At 36.9% G+C, this 25,587-nt stretch overlaps 1 long non-coding RNA gene across 11 annotated transcripts in view; it reads left to right on the forward strand.

The window, feature by feature from the left end:
- LOC102160169 (uncharacterized) overlaps positions 1 to 25,587 on the forward strand; it is a 426,691-nt gene that overhangs the window by 69,595 nt on the left and 331,509 nt on the right. For 3 of the 11 annotated variants that reach the window (XR_014845137.1, XR_014845131.1, XR_014845138.1), the window contains exon 1: positions 5,839 to 5,960. The exons of the other annotated variants lie outside the window; for them this stretch is intronic. This is a non-coding gene — a long non-coding RNA (uncharacterized LOC102160169). Of the gene's footprint in view, positions 1 to 5,838; positions 5,961 to 25,587 lie in introns of those variants that run through there. 11 annotated transcript variants of the gene reach the window in all.

A 25,587-nucleotide genomic window follows, 5' to 3' on the forward strand; every position in this document is an offset into this window, starting at 1 on the left:
CCTGGGGAGAGAATGAGGTTGGGATTTACACCACCTAAGAAGCTGAGATTATGTGAGGCTAACTAAAAACTCAACACAAATTTCTGGGTAATTTTTACTGAATTTATTCCTTTACTCACATGAGAAGACATAACCTCCAAAAATGTTAGCTATAATGTTTAAGAGGTGACACTGCCTCAACAAAATATTAGCAAACCATTGAAAAGATCATATACTGTGGTCAGTGGGATTTATTTCATGTATTTAAGGAATGGTTTGGCATGCACAGATCAATCAATGTGATATACCCCACTAACAAAATGAAGGAAAATAATCATATGATCATCTCATTTTTATGTATAAAAAATCAAAGAAAATGTAAGAAGTGAATATTTTAAGTATAGGTGACAGTGAAGAACCAAATGAAGGTCATTCTGTCAGTTCATCAGACTGACTATGTGGTCAAAACACAAACTTCATGAAGTATATTTAGAAGATTTAGCTCTATTCCAGGCATGTATTATTAATAACCAAGGATTAGAAGATGAAAAAGATATAATTTGTAACCATATGATTCTTGGTGGGAAAGACACCCATTAAAATGCTTTATATTACATGGTAAATCATAAGAAAAAGCTCTGGCCAGAAGGATAGAGAGATTTTTGAAAGATGAGTAAAACTTACCTAGTTAAATGAGGAATGGAAGTCAATGTAGAGGAATTATCAGGAAAAGCATGGAGGTGAGAAATGTGAGGTATGTCCATGGAAATGCCACAGATTGGTACTATTACTAAAATGTAAAATAAGGGGAGAATGGTAAATTCAAAAATACTGGTTAATGGTTGAGCTTGGAAGAAGAGGAAGGAGACAGCATTTTATTACATTGCTGGATTTTGTACTTTGACTAGGATTTTTGTATGTATGTTCATGGGAGATATTTTTCTTTATTTTTCATTTCTTATACTGTTCTTAATTAGCTTTTTATTTTAGTTAAATTATATTAGACTCATAAAATAATTTATTTGGATAGTTCTCTTATTTTAAGATTATTAACAGAGAACATAGGCAAAACACTCTCTGACATCAACATCATGAATATTTTCTCAGGTCAGTCCCCCAAAGCAATAGAAATAAGAGCAAAAATAAACCAATGGGACCTAATCAAACTGAAAAGCTTTTGCACAGCAAAGGAAACCAAAAAGAAAACAAAAAGACAAAGAATGGGAGAAAATAGTTTCAAATGATGCAATGGACAAGGGCTTAATCTCTAGAATATATAAGCAACTTATACAACTTAGCAGCAAAAAAGCCAACCAATCAATGGAAAAATGGGCAAAAGACCTGAATAGACTGTTCTCCAAGGAAGATATACAGATGGCCAACAAACACATGAAAAAATGCTCAACATCACTGATTATAAGAGAAATGCAAATCAAAACTACCATGAGATACCACCTCACACCAGTCAGAATGGCCATCATTAAGAAATCCACAAATAAAAAGTGCTGGAGGGCTTGTGGAGAAAAGGGAACCCTCCTGCATTGTTGGTCAGAATGTAAACTGGTACAGCCACTATGGAGAATAGTTTGGAGATACCTTAGAAATCTATACATAGAACTTCCATATAACCCTGCAATCCCACTCTTGGGCATATATCTGGACAAAACTCTACTTAAAAGTGACACATGCACCCACATGTTCATTGCAGCACTATTCACAATAGCCAAGACATGGAAACAACCCAAATGTCCATCGACAGATGATTGGATTAAGAAGAAGTGATGTATATATATACAATGGAATACTACTCAGCCATAAAAAAGAATGACATAATGCCACTTGCAGCAACATGGATGGAACTAGAGACTCTCATACTGAGTGAAATGAGTCAGAAAGACAAAGACAAATGCCATATGATATCATTTATAACTGGAATCTAATATCCAGCACAAATGAACATCTCCTCAGAAAAGAAAATCATGGACTTGGAGAATAGACTTGTGGCTGCCCAATGGGAGAGGGAGAGAGTGGGAGGGATCGGGAGCTTGGGGTTATCAGATACAACTTAGAATAGATTTACAAGGAGATCCTGCTGAGTAGCATTGAGAAATATGTCTAGATACTCATATTGCAACAGAACAAAGGGAAGGGAAAAAAAAATGTTAACATGTAAAGATAACTTGATCCCCATGCTGTACAGTGGGGAAAAAAAAAGATTATTAAGAAGAGTTTATAAATTTGGAATTACCCACTCTTAAATTTTGTTGAATTAGTATGCTTTTGATCTTTTTTATATTTCTTTTTTATTTTTATTTTTAATGATTTTTCCATTATAGATGGTTTGCAGTGTTCTGTCAATTTTCTACTGTACAGCAAAATGACCCAGTCATACATACATATATACATTCTTTTTTCTTACATTATCATGCTCCATCATAAGTGACTAGATATAGTTCCCAGTGCTGTACAGCAGGATCTCATTGCTTATCCATTCCAAAGGCAATAGTCTGCATCTATTAACCCCAAATTCCCAGTCCATCCCACTCCCTCCCCTGCCCCCTGGCAACCACAAGTCTGTTCTCCATGTCCATGATTTTCTTTTTTTTGGAAAGGTTCATTTGTTCCATGTATTAGATTCCAGATATAAGTGATATCATATGGTATTTGTCTTTCCCTTTCTGACTTACTTCACTCAGTATGAGAGTCTCTAGTTCCGTCCATGTTGCTGCAAGTGGCATTATTTTGTTCTTTTTTATGGTGGAGTAGTATTCCATTCCGTCCATGTTGCTGCAAGTGGCATTATTTTGTTCTTTTTTATGGTGGAGTAGTATTCCATTATTTTGTTCTTTTTTATGGTGGAGTAGTATTCCAATATATACCACATCTTCCTAATCCATTCATCTGTTGATGGACATTTAGGTTGTTTCCATGTCTTGGCTATTGTGAATAATGCTGCAATGAACACATGGGTGCATGTGTCTTTTTCAAGGAAAGTTTTGTCTGGGTATATGCCCTCGAGTGGGATTGCTGGATCATATGGTAGTTCTAAGTATAGTTATCTAAGGTACCTTGATAGTATTTTACATAGTGGTTGTACCAATTTACATTCCCACCAACAGTGCAGGAGGGTTCCCTTTTCTCCACACCCTCTCCAGCATTTGTTATTTGTGGGCTTATTAAGGACGGCCATTCTGACTGGTGTGAGGTGGTATCTCATGGTAGTTTTGATTTGCATTTCTCTAATAATCAGTGATATTGAGCATTTTTTCATGCGTTTGTTGGCCATCTGTGTATCTTCCTCGGAGAACAGTCTATTCAGGTCTTTTGCCCATTTTTCCATTGGGATGTTGGCTTTTTTGCTGTTGGGTTGTATAAATTGTTTGCATATTTCAGAGATTAAGCCCTTGTCAGTTGCATCATTTGAAATTATTTTCTCCCTGTAAGTTGTCTTTTTGTTTGTTTTATGATTTCCTTTGCTGTGCAAAAGCTTTTCAGTTTGATTAGGTCCCATTGGTTTATTTTTGCTTTTATTTCTGTTGCTTTGGGAGAATGACCTGAGAAAACATTTTTAAGGTTGATATCAGAGAATGTTTTGCCTATGTTCTCCTCTAGGAGTTTGATGGTCTGGTCTTACATTTATGTTTTTAAGTCATTTTGAGTTTACTTTTGTGTATGGTGTGAGGGTGTGTTCCAGTTTCACTGATTTACATGCTGATGTCCAGTTTTCCCAGCACCACTTGCTAACAAGACTTCAGTTTCTTTAGTGCTTTTAGGTCTAAGTTTCTGATCAATTTTGTTTGTCGCTTTTATCTATGCTTTCAGAGGTATTGACATAAGGTTCATTTAATCTTATTTCCTGTTTAATCTCTTTTGTATCTCTAATTGTGTTCCCTTTGTCACTTCAGGTGTTGTTTACTTTTGCCTTACCTCTGTTTTCTTGATCAACCTTGCAGAGGTTTGTCAATTATGTTTATCTTTTCAAAGAACCAGATTGGCTGTGTTGATGTCGCCTTACATTTCCTTAGGTTTTCCTTCTCTTCTTCTTGTTTTCTTCCTTCTGCTTCTTTGTGTTTGTTCTGTTCTCTTTGCATCATTCAGGATTGAATGCTTAGATTATCTGTTTTTCAGCCTTTCTTATTTTCTACTGTCTGGACATAGTTCCAACTTTACATTTATTTGTGTTGTTATTAGATTAATAAGAAGCTCCTGTTTTAGACTATATGCTTCTTTAATTTGGGGACCATTTCAATTTGTTGTAGTTTCACATCTAACATTTAGGACAGTGCCTGACTTATACTAGTGGCTCAATGAATTATGTGCCGAATGGATGAATATTTAGTATGACTTGTAAACTGCTACACATTATGCATGTTATTAATATATTTATCTGAGCTGAAGATAGTCCCGTAGCTTGGAGTATAAGAATATCAGTGGAACTGTCTAAGGAAGGTTATAGAGCAATGTTTTTGAGAGATATATTCATTTATAACCTAAGGGAATAAAAATTTCTTCAGGCAAACACTTTCTGAACTGCTGAGTGTTACAAAAACAGAAAAGTCAGTCATCAAAAGTGTTTATGAAGTTGACCTGAGGATGATTGTGTGCTTTATGCTTCAGTGAATTCTGTGTGGAGGAATTCTTTCTCACTAGGATTATGATGCAATTTAAAAATTTCCCACAGTAACAAGAAATTTTCCTTAATTCCTGGCAAAAGATCATAAATATCTGGAGCCAGATCTAACTTCAAATGCCGATTATCTTCCCTAACTACCTGTCACTTGAGGCAAATGACTTTATCCTTCTGAGTTTCAATTCTCTGATATGTAAAATGAGGATAATATTACCTCCCTTTCTCCCTGTATTATTGTGAGGATTAAATGAGAGAGTGGATATAAAGTGCTTAACATGGTGTCTGGCACATGGCAAGTACTCTCTTGTAACAAAGGTAACACAGTTGTTAGTGCTCTTACTGCTGTTACTTTGTGAACTTTTCATGGAAGGAACTTTGTCTCATGCTTCTTATACCTAATGCCCAACACATTGTAACCCCAGTGCCTAGCCCAAGTGTGACTGCAGAATCGAACTAAAATCCTCGTGTTGGTGATGGCAGATGATGAAAAAGGAGCTATGGAAGAAAGGAATTCAGGCTTTGCAGTTATCAGCCATGTGCTTCAAATTCACGTTAAAAGAATGTAGTGGAGAAAGAATATTTCCAAATATCTCCTACAGGGAGATGGATTGAACCAATAAAACTGAAGCATGAGAAAAAATATTCTAGGAAAATGAGGATAAGTGTGGGCAATCAAAAGGTGATCTTTTCTATTGTTTGGTTAAAAATAGGCACATTCTTTGGGAAAACTTGTCATCTAAAATTGCTTTCACATAAACAGCTCTGTGGGACTGTTTTAGAATGCCTATAATGAGAAAACTGGATTGGAATCATGCGATGATGAATTTATTCATAACAGATAATATATAACATTACTTGACTTCTGGAATGACACAATGTGTAGAATAATTAGCTGTGTTACAATGAGACTCTCTCCTGCCTGGATGATGTGGATCTGTTATAGCAGAAGGTCAGAATGCTACTTCTTTTGGAGAATTTTCATTTCTAAAAACATTAGAAAATGACTTTCAATAATGACATAAAACATAAATATAAAAATCTGCATTTACAATAGCCAGTTTAAGACATTTTGTGCATCAACTATTGTTATGATTTAGGCTGAATAATGCCAGCTATTTTGCTACTGTGCCGAAGTCCTCTTTTTTGAGCCTACAATGAACCTGTAATACTTATGGAAAGAGTTGCCATAGCAACCTGTATTGATGTCACAAGCTCAGGCTTCTGACTTCATTGCATAATGCAGTAGCAACTGGATTTGCAGCAGAAACACCCTGCTAAAGAACAAGTATCTTGGTTCACAGCAAAGAGGACAAAGGAAAACAGCAAGTTCTAGGGAGTTGAATGCTGGATTGTGAGTTAGAATGTCTGGGTTCTTATTTTAAACCTGCTTCTCACTTGTTGCCTTGTTTTGAGTAATTGTGTTTACATGTGTGCACTGAGGTTTGAAGCAAGAAATCGCCTATGGGGTAGACATAGAAAACTCATTATTTAATGTTTTAGCATTTGGTGGACATCTTAATAAAGCTAAAGCACCCTAAAAATAGCTTGGAAAGAAAGGAATTATTAATGGCTTGTAGTAGATACCTAGCTAGCTCACAAAAATAAAGAAGACACTGTGAAATAAAAAAGCATGTAGCTAGTTTTTTTATTTTCATTTTTTGAAATAGTAATGGATAAAAGTCAAGATTGATGTCCTAATCTTAATTTTAGTAAGACTGTAAAGAACTCTTACATAAATTTCAAATCATCTGTCTATTTAAAGATATTTTATATGTTCAGAGTATAAGTAATCTGTATCTATTAGTATGTTGCTTCTGATATTTATTCTGTATACATTAAATCATAAATGTTTCTTAATTTTACAATGCAAATATATATCATTACTAAACAACCTAATATTAATTTGTTTGTTAATTTAAAATGAAATTTCCAAAAAAATCCTAATGATACCTTTTTTAGAATGGCCTAATCTTTTCATTGGAGCCTATCACCTGTTTATCATGTCAATTGGTCTAGCTATTTTTTAATACACTGAATTTCAGAATTGAGATATAAATAGTTTGGAATCTGAAAAGGCATTTAAACTAAAAAACTTTCTCACCAGAAACTAAGGTAAAAACATGATACAGCTTTTTATTTTATCTAAGGTAACAAGCTAGAACATTTTGATAGAACTATGGCCCTTCCACCCCCTCTATCCATATGCTTCAAAATCATTCCAAAATATCAGCAGACATTTAACATGCTACAAAACTTCACTGACTAAATTCCATGTTAAAAACCAAGAGAAAGACCCAAATAATATGTTAAGTCTTTTGAAACTTTTAAGTTACTGTTGAAAATGGAGAGCAAGGTAGAAGTCATGGCCATGTTTTTGATAAGCACTTAAATGCAGTTGAACTTCACATCATATTCCAGCATGAGCCATTTGTAGGAGACTCAAAATCTTGAAATAGCTTTAGAAAAACAGAATTTAGTATACAGTATTTGTATAGAATCTGTATAAAGATAAAAACTAGTTCTTGCATTGTAGGCTATGTCTACCAAACTAGCTAATGTGATATTTCTTTTATACTGGGAAATAATTTTTTGTGTGTTTGTGTGAATTTAACAAATTTTTGTTGACTTTATTGACACAAACTCTTGACTACACATAATGAAATTTTGTAAAAAAAAAAAAAAAAAAAAAAAGGAAAAGAAAATACAAGTTAGTCTCCAATTTTTTTCCCCCAGTTTAGGCAAAGACTACAAGTAGTGTTGGTTACCTTCTGAACTTTAATTTGTCCCTTGCTCTAAATTCACCGTTTCTCGAGAACAGCCCCTATAAATATCAGAGACTAAACATATAGTGGAAAACCACAATGTCAAAGAATTATAACTATAGAAGGAGCTTTAGTTAGTTTTTATCAAACTGAACTCTGATAGGTTTAAATGACTTTCCCAAAGTTAATTGGTGGGAGTCCATACCTCAAACAACTACTTTTTCTGTGACATCAGATTGTCCTGCCTGCCTAATGGCTTTAATCCAGAGTCATCTCCTCCATATATAGCTTGATATGTAGTCCTTTTTTTTTCATCTGAGGTATAACTGACATAAATATTACATTGATTTCTCATGTAAGCATAATGTTTGATATTTGTATATGTTGCAAAATGATCACAAGTCTAGTTAGCATCCCAGTTCTTTCCTTCCTAACTTAAAAAAAAAATGTTCTATGTCTTTTTTCCATTGGCAGATATCACTAGAGATTAGAGGCAAATTTTATCAGCCTCTTCAAAGAACCAGCTTTTGGCTTTGTTTATTATTATTATTCTCATCTTTTGCTTATTGGGATACAACTACCCCATCATTTCATTATTTCATGATTTTGTGGGTCAGGGATTCAGGGAGTTTTCCTGGGTCATTCTTTTGCTTCATGTGGTATTGATTGGGTTACCTGGTGGTACTCAGTTGGTTCTTGGTCTGGTCTGGAGAGTCCAGGATGGCTTCACTCACATGCTTGATGCCTTGGCAAGGAAAACTGGAGGGCTGAGCTCAGCTGCGTTTCTCCCTCTATCCATGGAACACAGAGCCTCTCCAATGGAGTATACCTCTCACACTGCAGTGTGGCATGCTAAGAATGTTCTGTAGGAAGTGGAGATTACATGTCCTCTTAAAGGCTAGATCTAGAACTGGCAAAGTATCACTTCTGCCACAGTCATGGTCGGATCAGTGGCAGAACAAAGATTTAAGGGGAGGAGAAACAGACCCCTCCTAACAATGACATGAGCATCAAAGAATGGGGCTATCTTCATTCCGTCACATTGATCCTGTGTTATATTTTAGTTTCCTATTTCAATAGGCCATTCTTTTAAAAAATTTCTTCCTTCTGTTTTCTTTGTTTAAAGTCTTATCATTCTACCCCCATACACAAATTCATAAGTTGGATGCTTAAATCATGATTTATTTTCACTGTTTCTCCTTCTAATACAAGCACCAAAGTATAAAATTTTCCTCAAGTTACTGCTTTTATTGCATTGCAAAGTTTCAGCTACATTGGTATTTTGCTCTTTGTTCAGCTACAAGTATTTTAAATGTTCCATTATCAATTATTCTGTGATCTACGAGTTATTTGGAAGTGTATTTTTAAAATTTCAATCATATAGAGTCTTAATAATGTATCTACTTGGGACTTAACAGGCATATCCATCAAATGCAGTGTATGAGTCTTATTTGGATTCTGATTTGAACAAACTAAGAAAACATATAAGATCATCAAGGAAATATGAATGCTGACTGGATATCCGAGGAAATTTATATATTTTAAAATATGTATAACAGTATGATGATTATGTTAAAGAAAAGAGTCCTTCCTTTATAGAGTTACAGATAAATATTTATGGATAAATTTACCTCAGAAAAATTCAGATGGGAGTGGATGTATAGATGATAAAAGATTGACCGTGAATTGAATAACCACTGAAACTAGATAAAAGGTACATGAGTGTTCCATGTACTACTTCCCTTACTGTTTTTTTTTTTTTTTTTTTTTGTCATTTTAGGGCTGCACCCAGCAGCATATGGAGGTTCCCGGGCTAGGGTAGAATCAGAGCTCTAGCCACCAGCCTATGCCACAGCCACAGCTAATGTAGAATATACATATTCACACTTACATATAATAAGTCTTGCTCTTTGGATCAATGTATTCAATTTTGATAAATGTATCATTTATACTTGAAAAGAAATCAATCTATCTTCATTAAATCAAGTTTGGCATTACAAAATATTCATATTTTTATGGACTTTTTGCTGCTTGAACTACCAATAGTTGAAAAAGAATTGTTTTATTCTTATTATGATGATTTGTTGATGTTTCTCTGGAGTTCTTGAATGTTTTGTCCGTAGTTTGAGATAGGTTAATATTACAGGTCTAGTTGTTAAATCTCATTGGTATTTTGAAACTTTATATAGTATCACTTCTTTCTAATAATGTTTTTTATCTTAAAGATAATTTTTATTATATTAATACAGCTATCCCAGCTTTCTTTGGGCTATTATTTGTTGGACATATCTTTCAACCATTTTCTCTTTATATTTTAGGCACATCTAATAATATAGAGCATACAGGTGAATTTTAATGTTTATTTAGCCTTAAAATTTGTTTTTAACTGGCAAGTTTGGTCTTTATAAACATTGTGATTGGTGACATACATTTACTTATTTCTATGATCTTAATTTGTACTTTGTTTTTTTCTATGCTTCTTTCTCCCTCCCTCTCTCTTTCTGTCTGCCTTTCTTTCTTTCTCCCTCTTCCCTTCCCCTCTTCCTCTCTCTCTCTCTCTTTCAATCCATTTGTTCTTCTATCCAGTTTTTTCCCTTTAGTGATTAGAAGTGATATATTCTAACTTATTTTCTTTTAAAGTTTTTACACTCTAATAGGTGTCTATTAACCTTCGCAGTGTCTAAATTTAGTCAATCATTTATACCTTTCTCTTTCTGAATAATACAAGGGTTCTGGAACAATTATTCCAATCATTTATCTTGACTTCTATGGTATTACTCTTTAAGTTCTATCATTTTATTCAGTTTCTTACATAAGACTTTTTTTTTTTTTTTTTTGTCTTTTTTGCTATTTCTTGGGCCGCTCCCGCGGCATATGGAGTTTCCCAGGCTAGGGGTCTAATCGGAGCTGTAGCTGCCAGCCTATGCCAGAGCCACAGCAATGCGGGATCCGAGCCGCGTCTGCGATCTACACCACAGCTCACGGCAACGCCGGATCGTTAACCCACTGAGCAAGGGCAGGGACCGAACCCGCAACCTCATGGTTCCTAGTCGGATTCGTTAACCACTGCGCCACGACGGGAACTCACATAAGACATTTTAGTTACTATTTTAAGAAATGAAGTTTATTTAGATTTACCTACAAGTTTACCAATTTCTTCTTACTTTTTTTTTTTCTTTTCAGGGCCACACCCGAGGCATATGGAAGGTCCCAGGCTAGGGGTTGAATTGGAGCTGCAGCTGCAGGCCACAGCCACAGTCACAGTAATGCCAGATCCAGGCCACATCTGTGACCTACACCACAGCTCATGGCAATGCCAGATCCTTAACCCACTGAGCGAGGCCAGGGATTGAACCTGCATCCTCATGGATACTAGTCGGGTTCATAATCCACTGAGCCACAAGGGGAACTCCCAGCAGTTATTTTCTTGAAATAATTCTGTTGCTCCTGACTTTCATTGTGGCTATTGAAAGTCTGCTTTTAGACTAATTATCATTTCTTTGCAAAAGAAATGACGATTTTTAGATCTTTTAAGCTGCGATGTCCTGAATTTTTACTACACTATATGTAGGAATGGATATTTTTCATATATGTTCCCATATTCTTTCATCAGTTCTGGGAAATTCTTGTACACCATGTCTTTGAATATTTCTTCTCCTCCATTCTTTCTATTATTACTTTATGAGATCTTCTTGTTCAATTCTTCATGTCTATCTTTCTTTTTTTCATACATTGCATTGCCTTTTCTCTGTTTGCTTCATTGTCTGTGATTCCTTTAGGATGATCTTTTAATTTCCTAATTCTGTCTTCAGCTTTCTCTAAGCTGTTAGTTTACTTATAGAGAAACTTTATAATTTTGATGATTATGTTTTCATTCTAAAAACTGGTTTTTTTAAAGTCTGATTTTTAAAAAAATAATCCCTGCTTCCTTTTTTGAATTTTTTTTTTTTTGCTATTTCTTGGACCGCTCCCGCGGCATATGGAGGTTCCCAGGCTAGGGGTCCAATCGGAGCTGTAGCCACTGGCCTATGCCAGAGCCACAGCAACTCGGGATCCGAGCCGCATCTGCAACCTGCACCACAGCTCACAGCAACACCGGATCGTTAACCCACTGAGCAAGGGCAGGGACTGAACCCGCAACCTCAGGGTTCCTAGTCGGATTCGTTAACCACTGCGCCACTACAGGAACTCCCCTTTTTTGAATTTATTACTTCTTTCTTTCAGTATTTGATTTAGACTTATTTTATATTTTATAGCTGATAGTTCTATAATTTGAAGTTATTGGGGAGAAGTTAAATATGTTGAGTATTTTTTCTGCTGCTTCATTCCTGTGGTGGACTATCTCCTTGTGTGTTTCATCATTTTTTATGATGATTTTATAGTTTTTGGAATCCTTGGGTTTATAATTGAAATGTGTTCCCTTAGTGAGGATTGAGTTTGGTTTGCCTGTATTCCCTGGTTGCTACTAACCTAGGTCTATTTTGTTCACAGTCAAGGGTTTCATTCTAATATTGGAATTTCAGGTTCTGATTACCCAACCTCAAGACTGGCTTAGTATCTCAGTACCAGCACTTACCTCAGAATAACCCCATTTTTTTTTCTTGGTCTTTTTAGGGCCGTACCCATGGCATATGAAATTCCAGGCTAGGGGCTGAATCAGAGCTGCAACTGCCAGCCTAAGCCACAGCCATAGCAATGCCCAGATCCAAGCCACATCTGTGGCCTACATCACAGCTCTTGGCAATGCAGGATCCTTAACCCACTGAGTGAGGCCAGGGATTGAACCTGAGCCCTCATGTATACTAGTCGGGTTCATTACTGCTGAGCCACAACGGGAACTCCAGATTTTTTTTTCTTATTCCTCACCTTTCCAGCTTCAACTCATGGCACCTTCCCTCTCTCATAAGTGCATTTCTAAGGTTTTCCCTTATTTTCTTGTGGATCCAGAAGAATATTTTCAAGATTGTGGGCTGTAGTGTATCCAATAACTAGATATATTTTAGCCTTAGTATATTATCCTCCAGATTATCTGGATGTACTATTTTCTCCAACTCTGTTTTGGTTGATTCGAATTGTGGTCATTATTTCCCTTTATCTGGTCTGGCATGTACTATGATTTATAGAAGCTGTCAAATTTTTCCAAAAATTTTCTAACCTAGATACATATTTTACCCTTAAAACTTTTTTCCTTTGGTCATTTCAATAGTTTTAGGAATATAGGGAATAAATAAGACAAAGCAGTGTTCTTCTATGTGGAAGTCCATAAATTGTGACTTAAGAATGAGGCTTGAGGGTGAAATTCTAGTGAAAAATAGCATAAAAGATGAAACTGAATTTAATATTGATGGATTGATGGAGTAGGGGAGTCACTTAATTTTACATTTATCAAAAAAGGAGAAGTTATTAACTTTTCTCATAGGGGAGAAAATGATATGAAAACTGTTGGAGAAGGATAGCAATTATGAGCAATATGAATTGAGTTAGGGAAGATCCTGGGATGAGAGAATATAGATTAGGAGCCACCTCTTTTTTTTTTTTTATTTTTTCAGTTAAGCAGACATGATGGCAAGGGGCCGAATTAAAATGATGACTGGGAGCCAAAAAGGAAAGCTATTCTCTGAGGGACTTCATAAGCATTGACAGCATCCAGAAAGAGTTGAGGAGAAAGAAGGAAGCAACATGCCAGTAATATTAATAATACTGTCGATTGTCAAATAATGTAATCCTGAAGGCTTGATATTATTTTGATGCCGTTGAGATTAAAAGCAAGCTACTAAGCATCTTTATAGTCATCTTGAAAGAGTGTCCTTTGGGATAAGATTAGCTGTGTGACATATGGAAATGTATTTAACCTTCTATGAACCTTAGTTTCCTCATATTTGTAAACTGTGATAATGAGAGACTTGTGGAGTTATTTTTAAGGTCAAACATGTACAAAAAGTGTGAAACACAATGAGTGGGAAAGGTCACTGAATTATTTGATCAGGTGTCTTGACTGGGCCACAGCTGAGACTTGAATGTACTGTGGATGCCTAGCATCCAAACACCCCCTGATTTGCAACATGTCCGTGAGTGTATTGGGAAGGAACTCGAAATGACTCTCCATTTATGAACTTGTAGAGAATCATGAAATAGGCTTGAGGTCTTGCCACTTACCAGGTATGGGCTACAGAAGGAGAAATTAACGTGGTATGAACAAGATCGTGAGATTCAAGAAAAAAAAAGTTATAATTTCATTTGTGTGGATGGACCAGCTGAAGTTAGATATAATCATTTCCAGCTATGATTGCTAGATCAGGGATGGGAATGGGGAAAACCATGCAGTCTGATAATGCTGGAACTAGTTCATTTATGCCTGTATGTGTAGTATAAGAGGATTAGTTAAACACAGGAATAGAAGTATTTATTATAATAATTAACCAGGGACCGCTGACTGGGTACAGCATGCTCAGAAGTGAGAGGACTGGTGAGATGAGAAAGAACAGAATGATAGTGGTCTGGGAGAGGCATTTCCAGAGGCTTCTGAAGGGGAAGCAGTTAAGGGAGATGGTGAGACTTAAGGTGTGGTTTATTGTTCATTAAGTGGAGTGGAAGATACTAATGTTTATGGGGTTGAGGAAATGCTAGATGATTCTGGTCTCTGACTGCAGGGAACAATTGGGTGCCAAGGAATTAAATTCAAGGAGAAAAGTGGCAGGAAACTGTTACTTTTCATCTAGCAAAAAATATATATTACACTCCTACTGTGTGGTAGGCACTATACCAGCTACTGGATTATGAAGACAAATGAATGAGTGCAGTTCCTCCTCCCTCCCCCGCTAAATGGAGTGATTAAACCATCATGGCTACGCTGCCATCTTCTCTTTAGGGCAGAGTCTGCACTAGCTTCATCTACTATTTTTGTATTTCCCAGTTCCCTAGAGAGGAATTTAATTGGTTCAGCTCATCTTTCCAAATGAGGTCTAGGGTCTTGCTGACTGGCTTAGGCAGTAGAATGGCAGCCACTGGGTTAGGTGTCCATCCCTGTTCCATCCTCCCCTGAAAAAGTTGGGAAGGGTACAGACGTGATCATGTCCCCTGAGAAGGGGCTGTGATGTGGACAGCTGTTTTAGCCTGAGTACCCCAGAAAGCAGAATCTGATATAATAATTCATGCTACTGTTTTTTTTCTCTTTTTTTACTTTAATTTTAAAATTTATTTTATTGAAGTATAATATATTTACAATGTTGTGATAATTTCTGCTGTACAACAAAGTGATTCAGTTATACATGTACACACATCCACTCTTTTTCAATATCTTTTCCCATATAGATTATCACAGAATTCTGGGTGGAGTTCCCTGTGTTATATTGTTTTTCTTAAGGGAGGCAGGAGGGTAAAAGGAACCAAGGTAGGAGGCGGAAAAGCTGATTGGAAGGTGTGTTGCTGAAAAAGCTAGCAATAGTTTGGACTACTTCATGTTGTTGGACTGTCCTATGAAAGGCCTCATCAACTGCATCTCAGGACCACAGATTGTTGGGGAGAAAGAGAAACATTACCTGCTTTTCTTATCAGCCATTGGTTAAAGGTTTGATATACTGGGATTTCCCTGAAATTCCAGATTGCATTTGTGCACAAGACCACTCACACCTCAATGTCAACAAGAAAGTCCTGGGTGATGAGAGACATGTGGCAGGGCCTTAAAGTAAGGCATTGCCAAGTTCTGTCTGAATCAGATCACTGCAGACTCTTGCAGAGCTGGTTACTGCAGCAGCAGTTGAAACAAAAGACACATGAGGTCAAGAGACTGTGAGTTGGTATAAGAAAGCAATGATGGATATGGTTAGTTAAGGACATGAGGAAGTTGGCCAGGGATGGGAGAGAGCAAATGGTCTAGAGTTTTCAAATATGAGGTCTAGGCTCAAAAGGAATGGCTTATGAAGAAAGTGAAGGGAACCCTCTTACCCTGTTGGTGGGGACTATAAATTGGTACAACTACTATGGAAAACAGTAAGGAGGTTCCTCCGAAAACAAAATAGAACTACCGTATGATCCAGCAATCCTACTCCTGGGCATTTATCCAGAGAAAACCAGAATTTGAAAAGATACATGCACCGCATTGTTTACTGAAGCACTGTTTACAATAGCCAAGACATGGAAACAACCTCAATGTCTTTTGACAGAAGAGTGGATAAAGAAGTAGTGGTACATATATACAATGGAATATTACTCAGCCGTAAATAAGAATGAAATAATGCCATTTGCAGCAGCATGGATGGACCTCGAAATTATCTTACTAAGTGAAGTTAGACAATGAAAGACAAACCTCATATGATATCACTGATATGTGGAATCTTAAAAGATACAAATTAATTTGTCTGTAAAGCAGAAACAGACTTACTGACTTTGAAAACAAACTTAGTTTACCAAAGGGGACAGGTGGTGGTGGGGAGATGGATTGGGGGTTTGGAATTGGCATATGCACACTGTGTTATATGGAATGACTGGTCAACAGGGACCTGCTGTATAGCACAAAGAACTCTATCCAATATTTTGTGATAATCTATGTGAGAAAAGAATCTCAAGGAGAATAGATGTGTGTATATGTATAACTGAATCACTTTGTCGTATAGCAGAAATGATCACTACGTTGTAAATCAACTAAGATGGAACTTTAAAAATTGAAAAAAGAAAAGAAGAATAAAAGGGATTGAGACAGTGTTCCCGTAGATCCCTTAGCCTTTTCCAGCAGTAGAAAAGGTGGGCAGATCTCCTAGGATGGAAAGGCACCCTAGCTGTTTGAGAACCCAAGACGTTTCAGTGGAGGAATTCCTCATTTCTGTAGCTGAGGTCTTTTCAGACCTCATCTTTTGGTCCAGGTGAGGGTATTTGGGCACCAGTCATGTTCTAGGCATTGGGTTAAGTGCTTTACACAGTTTACCTCATTAAAAATTTATAACACTGTAAAGAATGTTTATCCCTAAAAATAGATGAGGAAACAGACCCTGAAGTCTCAGTGATCTACTCAGCTAATAAGTGAAGGAACAAGGATTGGACTGCAGATAAGTCTGACTATAAATATGGCCTGTCCTCTTTCCAGCCCACAGTATCTGTCCTTTAATTTTCAGACCCCCCTGCTCTTATCAGGGTTTCTTGGGGTTGACCTGGGTGCCCTTTGAAGGACTGAGGGAGTTCTTTTCATCCTTGTATGAGAAATCTTTCCTGAGAGCACATGAATTCTAAGGCTGAACCCATTCCCACAGCATCGCCGAAAGTGAACCTAAGTGGTGGTACCAGAAAGGAGTCTGGGTCCTGCAAGAGTGGCTCAGCTACACTTTCCTTCTATCTGAACTTCATAAAAACTTTTGTCTTATCATGGTGGTGGCATTTAGGTAAAGCCTATACGTGGAAGTGAATGGTTTTGTTTTCCTGATGGAAAGTTTAATTTAGCTCTCCAGCATGTTGCTTTTAGCTTGTTTGTAGATATAATCGTTTTCTTAATGAGGATGCAGCCTCCTTTTCCGAGTACAGCCTTGAAAATGAATTTCCATAGATTTACATAAATTCCCTGGGGATCACGAGAATGTGAGCAAAGAAAGAATTGCCCAGCTGTGCACGAGTTTAATGGAATTATGAAGCTTTAGGGTGTGGGCTCTGAAAAAGATATCTCGGGGAAATAGTCACTCAAACTGTTGGAGAAATAAACCGTTAAATGAATTTGTTCTCAGTCCGATAGAAGATCATTTTAGAAACCAGCATCGGCCAAGGTTTTGAAAAACCCATCTTAGGAAAAGCTTGTGGAAATGTTGTACATTTCGCAAATCACCTGTTATTTCTGAGAATGGATGTTAATATTTTGTTATAACATTTTTGGAGGAAGAGGCTTTTATTTTAAAATAGTTTTGTTTGAAATGGAGAGAATTAGCAAGTGCCCTTTACCTTCTGTTAGCAACTTGGAACCAACGGCAGTCTCAGATACACTTACCTTTAAGTCTACTAGAGGTCTTTAACCTCATGGGGGCCAGAGTTTATTAATAGTGGTCAGAACGGCCTTCACACCTTGATCCCTGTCCGTGACGTGGAAAGATTTATGATGATCTAAGCTTCTGGGGCTCAGGGATTTTACTATCTATTTAACTTTGAATCTTTCTTTAGATGGTGGTGTCCCAGACAATTATGTGGTTTGGTTCTCTGTGGCTGGTTCTATAGGTTGGTTAGAATAATGTCATAGCAAGGGGAAGACCTCATGACTCCCTTGGCCTTGGAACATGGTGATGTGAATTATATCCTTTTCAAGATAATACCTCAGCTTTAGCCAGCTGTCTATAAATGAATATCTTTGGTTCAGAGAGGCTTATTCAAGAATACAAGTGAATCGATATTAATTTATATTCTGTATGGGAGAAACAACCACTGATGGTGAGTCAATAGGTTCATCTTTGTGTATAAATACATAAATCAGCCAATAAGTATTTAGTATATATGCTAAAGATAAAACATGCTCTGTCGGGACTGCAGAAAAGAAAGAAGTATTTGTTAATGGCATCAAGGAATTTTTAGCATATATACCAAAATAGCAGTAACAATGTCTAACATGTTTTGTGCACTCCTCATGTGCCAGGATTTTCTTTTCTATCATCTCCCAAGGACTTCATCATAACCTTATGACTTAGACACTCTGGTTGTCCCCTTGTACAGAAGAGAGAATGGAGTCACAGAAAGGCTAAATTCCTTGCCCCACAGATAGTGTGTGGTAGCGAGGGTGTCAACCATGGCACTTTGACTCTGGTCCTTATGCTCTTTTTTCCCTATCTCTTATATCTCATTGTAAAGTATTCATATCATCAAGTTTACATTTTAAACATATAAAATGTGCAGTTCAGTGCCATTGAGTGTGTCCACATTGTTGTCCAACCATCCCTACCATCCATCTCCAAAACTTTTTCATGTTCCCAGGCTGAAACTCCCTGCCCATCAAATCATATCTTCCCATTCCTTCCTCCTCCCTCACTCTGATAATCACTCTTCTTTTTTCTGGTCTCTGTTGAGTGTGGCTAGTCTAGGTAACCTATATCGGTGGAATCATATAGTATTTGTCCTTTTGTGTCTGGATTATTTCACTTAGCAAAATGTCTTCAAATTTTATCCATATGGTAGCATGTGTCAGAATGTCCTTCCTTTTCAAGGCTAAATAATATTCCATTGCATGTATATGTCACATTTTGCTTATCCATTTAACCATTGATGGATCATTGGGTTTCTCGCTATGAACGTGGATGTTCAAATATCTATTTGAGTTCCTCCTTTCAATTCTTTTGGGTATATACCAGAAGTGGAATTGTTATATAAGTATGGTAATTCTCTGATTACTTTTTTGAACTTCTATACTGATTTCCATAATGACCATACTACTTCACATTTCTACCAGCAATGCACAAGGGTTCTAATTTATCTAAATTCTTGCCAACTTTTTTTTTCTAATAGACATCCTATTTGTATCTTATTATGGTTTTGATTTGCATTTCTCTAATGATTGGTGATATTGAGGATATTTTCATGTGCTTATTTGGCCATTTGTAAATCTTTGGAGAAATGTCTGTTCAAGTGTTTTGACCATTTTGAAAGAGGATTGTTTTTTTTATTATTGTACAATTCTTTATAGACATTCTGGATATTAAACCCTAATCAGATATATAGTTTGCATATATTTTCTCTCATTCACAAGGTTGCCTTTTACCATGTTAACGATATCCTTTGACACGCAGACATTTTAATTTTGGTGACGTCTAGTTCTCCTCTTTTTCCTTTTGTTGCCCATGTTCAGACCCCATGTTCTCAACTACTATACTGAAACATGTAGCCAAGATTTCAACCTACTAAATTATTTGGTATCAACCTTATCTCCTGATGATGAGCAGCTGTGTTGTCAGGGAATGAGTGAGGGAAGCAGTGAGATCTAGCATATTCTAGATGCGTTTCGTGCTTGTTTCTTGATGAGTTTGTTTTTGCATAGAGTTGATTGAAAGAAATAATGATGTGTCAACTGTGTGGCATTTCCCTGCCCTTTCCCATGTATTTCCTGGGCATTCGTTAAGAGAGGAGAGGGATGGGAAAGGAGGACGGGTGCTTGGCCATGAATGGAGATAGAGCTGCCAATCATAGATACATTGCCAGGAGCTTTTCTGATTGGAATTTGATTCAACCTGTTTTAAAGAGGTGAAATAAAACTCCTCTGTAGTCTCATTCACTGTCTGCCACTGGAAGCTCACTTTCCCTTGGAGATTAATCAAGAGAGAAAGTAAAAAGAGAGAAAAACAATCCCTTCTCTTTCCTCTTCCCCTCTGCCCGAGGCAGTGCTAAACTCTGTCTTCCTGGGTATTACTGAGGCCAAAGGGCAGAGAACTGAGCCCATACTGTGCTCCTTCATCTGAAGAGTGTGTTGTGTGACTCATGTTTCAATTAGGGTTCTTTGCTTCTAACTGCATATCCCTACCTTTCTCTCTTAGTTTTTGAACTTGGGGTGCATGTGAGATAGGCTGTTTACTCTCAAATTGTTTGTGAATTATTAATTCTGTGCCTCAGTCTCAGAGGGTGGGCACAGTTACTGTAACAATAACAATCTGTAAAGGAAATGAGAAAAGCCCTTCTCCTTCCATCCAAGTGTAAGGATAAGCCTCAGGTTCTCACATTGGAGGCACACTTGCTCTAGGCTCTTAACAATCTTTTTTTGGGGGCTTGGGGGGAGGGTGTGACTGAAGCATGTGGAAATTCCCAAGCCAGGGATTGAACCCATGCCACAGCAATGGCAACGCCTGATCCTTAACCTGCTGAGCTACCAGGGAACTCCCCAGGCTCTTAATATTCTGTATGTTAAAAGGAATCATAAAAAAAGTGTTTGTAGGCATAGTGGTGATGGTTGGAGCTGCCAGGAAGTTTGCAGTAACAGCCTATTTGTAAGCCTCCCGGAAGCCTCTACAGCCACAGCATTGGTGCAATCATTTCCTCTTGTGATGGTTTGGGTAATAGGGATGAGAAAGAGGGCCTAAGTAGGGCTTCTGGGCCCTTGTGACTGCATTCCATGTGACAGTCTCAATCACAATCAAGAGACTGCAGTCCAGGGATCATACCTCCCTGTAAAGGTTGTGGTGTCCTGATCATCTCCAGACTCCAGCCAATTTCATTTCATCTTCCATCTACTCTAGCTGGAATTCAGTCCTTTTACACCAAGGAGCACTGAGGTCTCTGCTACATATTAAAGGCCAAGAAAAAATCATTTTGCAAGATAATTTTAATCACAGTATCTATCATTCACTGTGTTTATACAATGTGTTAGGTGCCTACATATTTCCTTAAATTGTGATAATAACCCTGAGATAGATTTTATTATTCCCTTCTGCTGTGGAGGAAATTGAGGCTGGGGAGGGGAAGTGAATTTTCTCCTGGTAACTGTGTTGGCAAACTCAAGGTGAAGGCAAATCCCACCACTGAACACATCTCCCCGGCTCCACTCCCAGCCTCCTTCTGCTCTATCAGGGCCAGGACCTCTTCCTACTCTTGTCTTGCTGACCTGTGATGCCCCTTCCTTTTAAACTCTCATTGTAGATTCCAGGAACCAAAAAGGGAGAAAAAAGGATGCTTTATCAGAAATGTGTTAACTAAAATTAGCAACAATTATCACCTTTTAGGGGAACAAGGAGAGAGCTGCTGTGCCTTCAGCATCTTAGAATGTCAACATCAGGCCAGGTAGACCCCTGACATGAGCTGATGCTCCTGTTCTCATGATTAATGAATCTAGCGCACACTCCGTTTGATGTAAGTGTTATCACCTCCCCTCGCACTGTTTACTAAGGAGATGTTAGATGCCGTTTTCACACTGCTGATGGAAACCGTTGGTGGAAAGAATTGCTGCACAGGTGGAGATAATATCATTCAGCTGCAATGAGGGCAATTTGCAAGAGACAATTGCTCCTGTTCACGCTGAGGCCATTGCCAGAACCGTGGCTTCTCAACTTGTGGCAGAAACTACTTCCTGGCATATTTTCTCTTTCAGCAGCTCAGTGGTTGGCTTATTCTTACTTGTTTTTATTGGCAGAATGATTTTTTTTTTTTTTTTGGAGTGTCAGTTTCATGACACAATTATTCTCCTGCCAAATCCAGTCATCAAGTGAATTAAAAGCATTATGTATTGATTTTTAGGGAGAATAGGTTTATTGTGCCTTATTTACTCCTGAATATGCTAATTTGATACAAGAAGAAACCCTATTAGGGTTAGACAGTGCCACTAGTAAATATAATTTACCCAATAATTTAGAAAATGTTGTTATTTTCTTAAATACAGTACGCATGCCACAGTTCTGATCATTTTCAGATGATGTTTACAAAACACCAAGAAAAGACTGGACTTTGCCTATGGAAACTATAGCAGAGGCACTTGACAGCTTCTTTGGCATCAGTTTTTGTAAAAACTACAATCGTATAGAAAATAATCTACTTAATAGCTGTCATCACAATCTATTGCCTTATTGCTACAATATATTGCTGGATATAAAATGAGCAACCACCTAACATTCTCAGAGGGTCTTTAGACACCAGAAGATGTAGCAGATAGCATGTTCCCATGCTGTAAGGTATTTCTAAGGTTAGTGCTGGGGAGGAGGCATCATAATTGTCATTGTCATCGTTGTAACCATAATAACAGCAAATATATAGCATCCCAAGGTGATGGGCACGACTTGAGCAATTTACATGTGATAATTTATTTAAAATTCTCATGGTAACTTTAGAAACTACCCTCCTCTTCATTTTACAGGTGAGGATACTCAAGCACAGAGAGGTTAAGTAATTTTCCTAAGATGATATAGCTAATTAAGTGGGAGAACCAGAATAGTTACCCAAACTAGTTCTAGTGTTTGTGCTCTTAACCACTACCCTATAGGGCAGCATTTATTGAGGTCATACTAAATGGTGTGCATTATGTTAGTCACACTAGAGAGAGAAAAATTCCTCAAGGGATATACCGTCTAATGCACAGAGATACAAATCTATATGTTTCCCTCTTTAGAGGTCATTTTTACCATTTCCGATGGCAGAGTAAAGGTTTGCCCAATTGCCAGTGATGTGCACAGGCATTAAGAGGCACTGCTTTCCATGATGGACGTGGCACAGTGATGCCCTTTATTTAAAGCAAAGCACTGACAACAGCACTGCACTGATGACCATTTATTGAGTGCTTCTATGAAGCAGGCATCCTGCTAGATTCTCATATATAAGCTCATGCACTACTCACAGCCAGGTTTAATTTGGATGGGTCACTACCCCAACCCTACCCTATGTTTTGCTGTTGTGTCAGTCTTGTTGAGCTTAGTCTCAAGCAGCATTCTTGCCTCATGTCTTGGGTCACAGATAGGTGAAGTCCATTTCCTTGTTGGTTTCATGGTTTCTGCTGTAAGACATCTCTTCTCACATGTAACCCAGAAATCACACTCCAAACTCAAGTTAGTCTCTCTCTCTTTTTTTAAATGGATTTTGTGGGGAAAAAAGTCAGCTAATTTCCACACTCCCCTGATCCTGTTATTTCCATTATCACACTTCCCCGCATTTTCCTAGTTTCAATTAGGGTTGAAAACAATGTACCAAAATTGCACAAGCATCTCTTCTCAGAGTGCTTCCTTCTCCATGGAGAGGAGGCAGCCCTTCATCTCCCTGAAGAGGTCAAGAAGCCCATCAGGATTCTTGCCATTTATTCGATGGAAAGACTCTTTAAAACTAGGCAATCTTTGGAAGCTTACCTAAAATTTGAGGTAAATATTTAAACTGAGAGTCAAAAAAAAAGTCAGAGTTTGCTTGTTGGTGCCCTTTTTCTTTTCCATTATGGTTTATTACAGGGTATTGAATATAATTTCCTGTGCTATATAGTGGACCTTGTTTTTTTATCAGTTCTATATATAATAGTTTGCATCTGTTAATCCCAAACTCCCAACCCAACCCTCCCCTTTTGGCACGCATGAGTCTGTTCTCTATGTCTGTGAGTCTGTTGATCTTTCATAGATAGGTTCATTTGTGCCATATTTTAGATTCTACACCTAAGTGATATCGTATAGTATTTGTCTCTCTCTTTCTGAGTTACTTCACTTAGTATGATAATCTCTAGATTCATCCATGTGGCTGCAAATGGTATTATTACATTCTTTTTTATGGCTAAGTAATATACCATTGTGGTACAAATATATATGTCATCTTCTTTATCCATTCATCTGTTGATGGACATTTAGGTTGGTTTCATGGCTTGGCTATTGTGAATAGTGCTTCTATGAACATGGGTGTGCATGTACCTTTTCAAATTATGGTTTTGTCCAGGTTTATGCTCAGGAGTGGCATTGCTGGATCATATAGCAACTCTATTTTTAGTTTTCTGAGGAGACTCCATGTTGTTTTCCATAGTAGCCATTGATGTGCTTTTTTGGTTTTAGCAGCTACAACTTGAAATGTTAAATTGGACCACACTGGGCTATAAATATTCATGATTACAATTTGAATAACCTAAAGATTTCATCATAAGACATTTGGTTCAGTTAGACTCTATTTGAGATGAGGGTAAAAATATCCTAATTCAGAAGATTCCCACATCTATAGAGATCTATCTTTAGCTATTAAAAAAACTTCTACATCAGTATTCAGTAACATTGACAATAAAGTTTGAAGAATATAGCTTTCCTTTCGTGTCTGTTTCCTTATAGATAAACGTGTGCACATATACACACATGTAAAGAATACATGAAGGACAGAATCAATAAAAAGAGTAGGCATTGATATATTAACTTATACTTTTGTGTACTGGAATTTAAAATATTAAATACATATTTCTTTTCAAATGTTATTAATACTTTTCAAAATAAAGAAGTACATAGTTCTAGAGTATGCAAGAAAAAAACTTTAACCTCCTCTGTTGAGAATAAAGAATATTCTCGGGGGATATTAGCCATTACCTCTCAGAGGCTTAACCTTCTCTTGAACAAATGCCTACATTTGCATAACCAGGTACTAAAATAATTCTCACATTAAAGCAACTATTATTTACCTGCCACACTACATGACAAAACAGTTTTTGAGTGATTTTATAATTATACTTTTTTGGTGCTGTGCTGTTGGCTGCCAAAAGACAGACCTGCCAATTTAATGCATATTTTTATATTGTTTTATGTGTAAGTAAACCTAAAAATAGGTAATTTTTGAAAGTTTTTCAATTCACTGTGTCATCCTTAGTAAAATTATAACTCTACAATGGACATTGTGAAAACATTTTTGATAAGACATTTTTCTATCGAGCTATCATGTTCTTTTATGCAGATATCACTAGTGTCTGGATCATTGACAGAATCTGAATGAAAAAGAATAGCCTAAGGTCTTTGGAATTTGAAAATCAGACTGGTTTTTTACAATTACACAGATGTAAGAACACATAAATGATTATGTTTTTAAATAAAAGCAATTTTTATCTATAAAAAGTTCCTGGTTTTCCCCCTGCCAGTGTTGAAGTCAGCTCTAGCTGGGAAGAAAGTGAGGTTTGTCTTCATAGCATCTGTTCACCTTTACTTTCCCTTTGGATTTTTATGCTTTCTGGTTTAGGATATTTGCAAATCCATGCTCTCTTTTTGGAATACCTCTGATAACCTCATTTACACTTAGATGTTCATATCTGATAGTGTGCTCTCTCACCCCTCCAGGGAATATGTTTTTAAGCCAAAGGATTAAATATCTAATGGCTGAATATTGAAACAAGGAAAGAGGAGACAATTTGGGAGATCATGTCCCGGTAACTCCGAAAGAGTAAAATGAATATGTATTAGAGTTTGCTTTTACCTATATTGTCCCATAAAACATCTTTTGCTAGTACTGATAGAGATAAAGAAATATGGGTTGGATAGATTCTCGATGTATTGCTTTCTGGTAGTGAAATAGTTTGATATTCTTTTTTTGGCTATATTTTATTTTTGTCATTATCATCCTTTTAAAGTCTTTATTTTAGCCAGTATGAACTCAGAATTAATTTGAATTAAATTAAAAACAAGATAGCTCAAATAATATTTTACTTTAATAGCTTAGTAATTAAAATATCCAAAAAACATAGAAATCACTAAAGCATCTCTCTGAAACATTAAATCATACGAATAATAATAACACAAATTCTTGCTGAGCAGTTACAGTGTGCCAGACACTGTATTAAGTTCTGTTTATGGA

This window comes from Sus scrofa, chromosome 1 (assembly GCF_054392235.1).
Source record: "Sus scrofa isolate SSC_HxYL_T2T_F1_AM1 chromosome 1, Sscrofa_HxYL_maternal_Yorkshire_Landrace_v2.0, whole genome shotgun sequence".
Lineage (NCBI taxonomy): Eukaryota > Metazoa > Chordata > Mammalia > Artiodactyla > Suidae > Sus > Sus scrofa.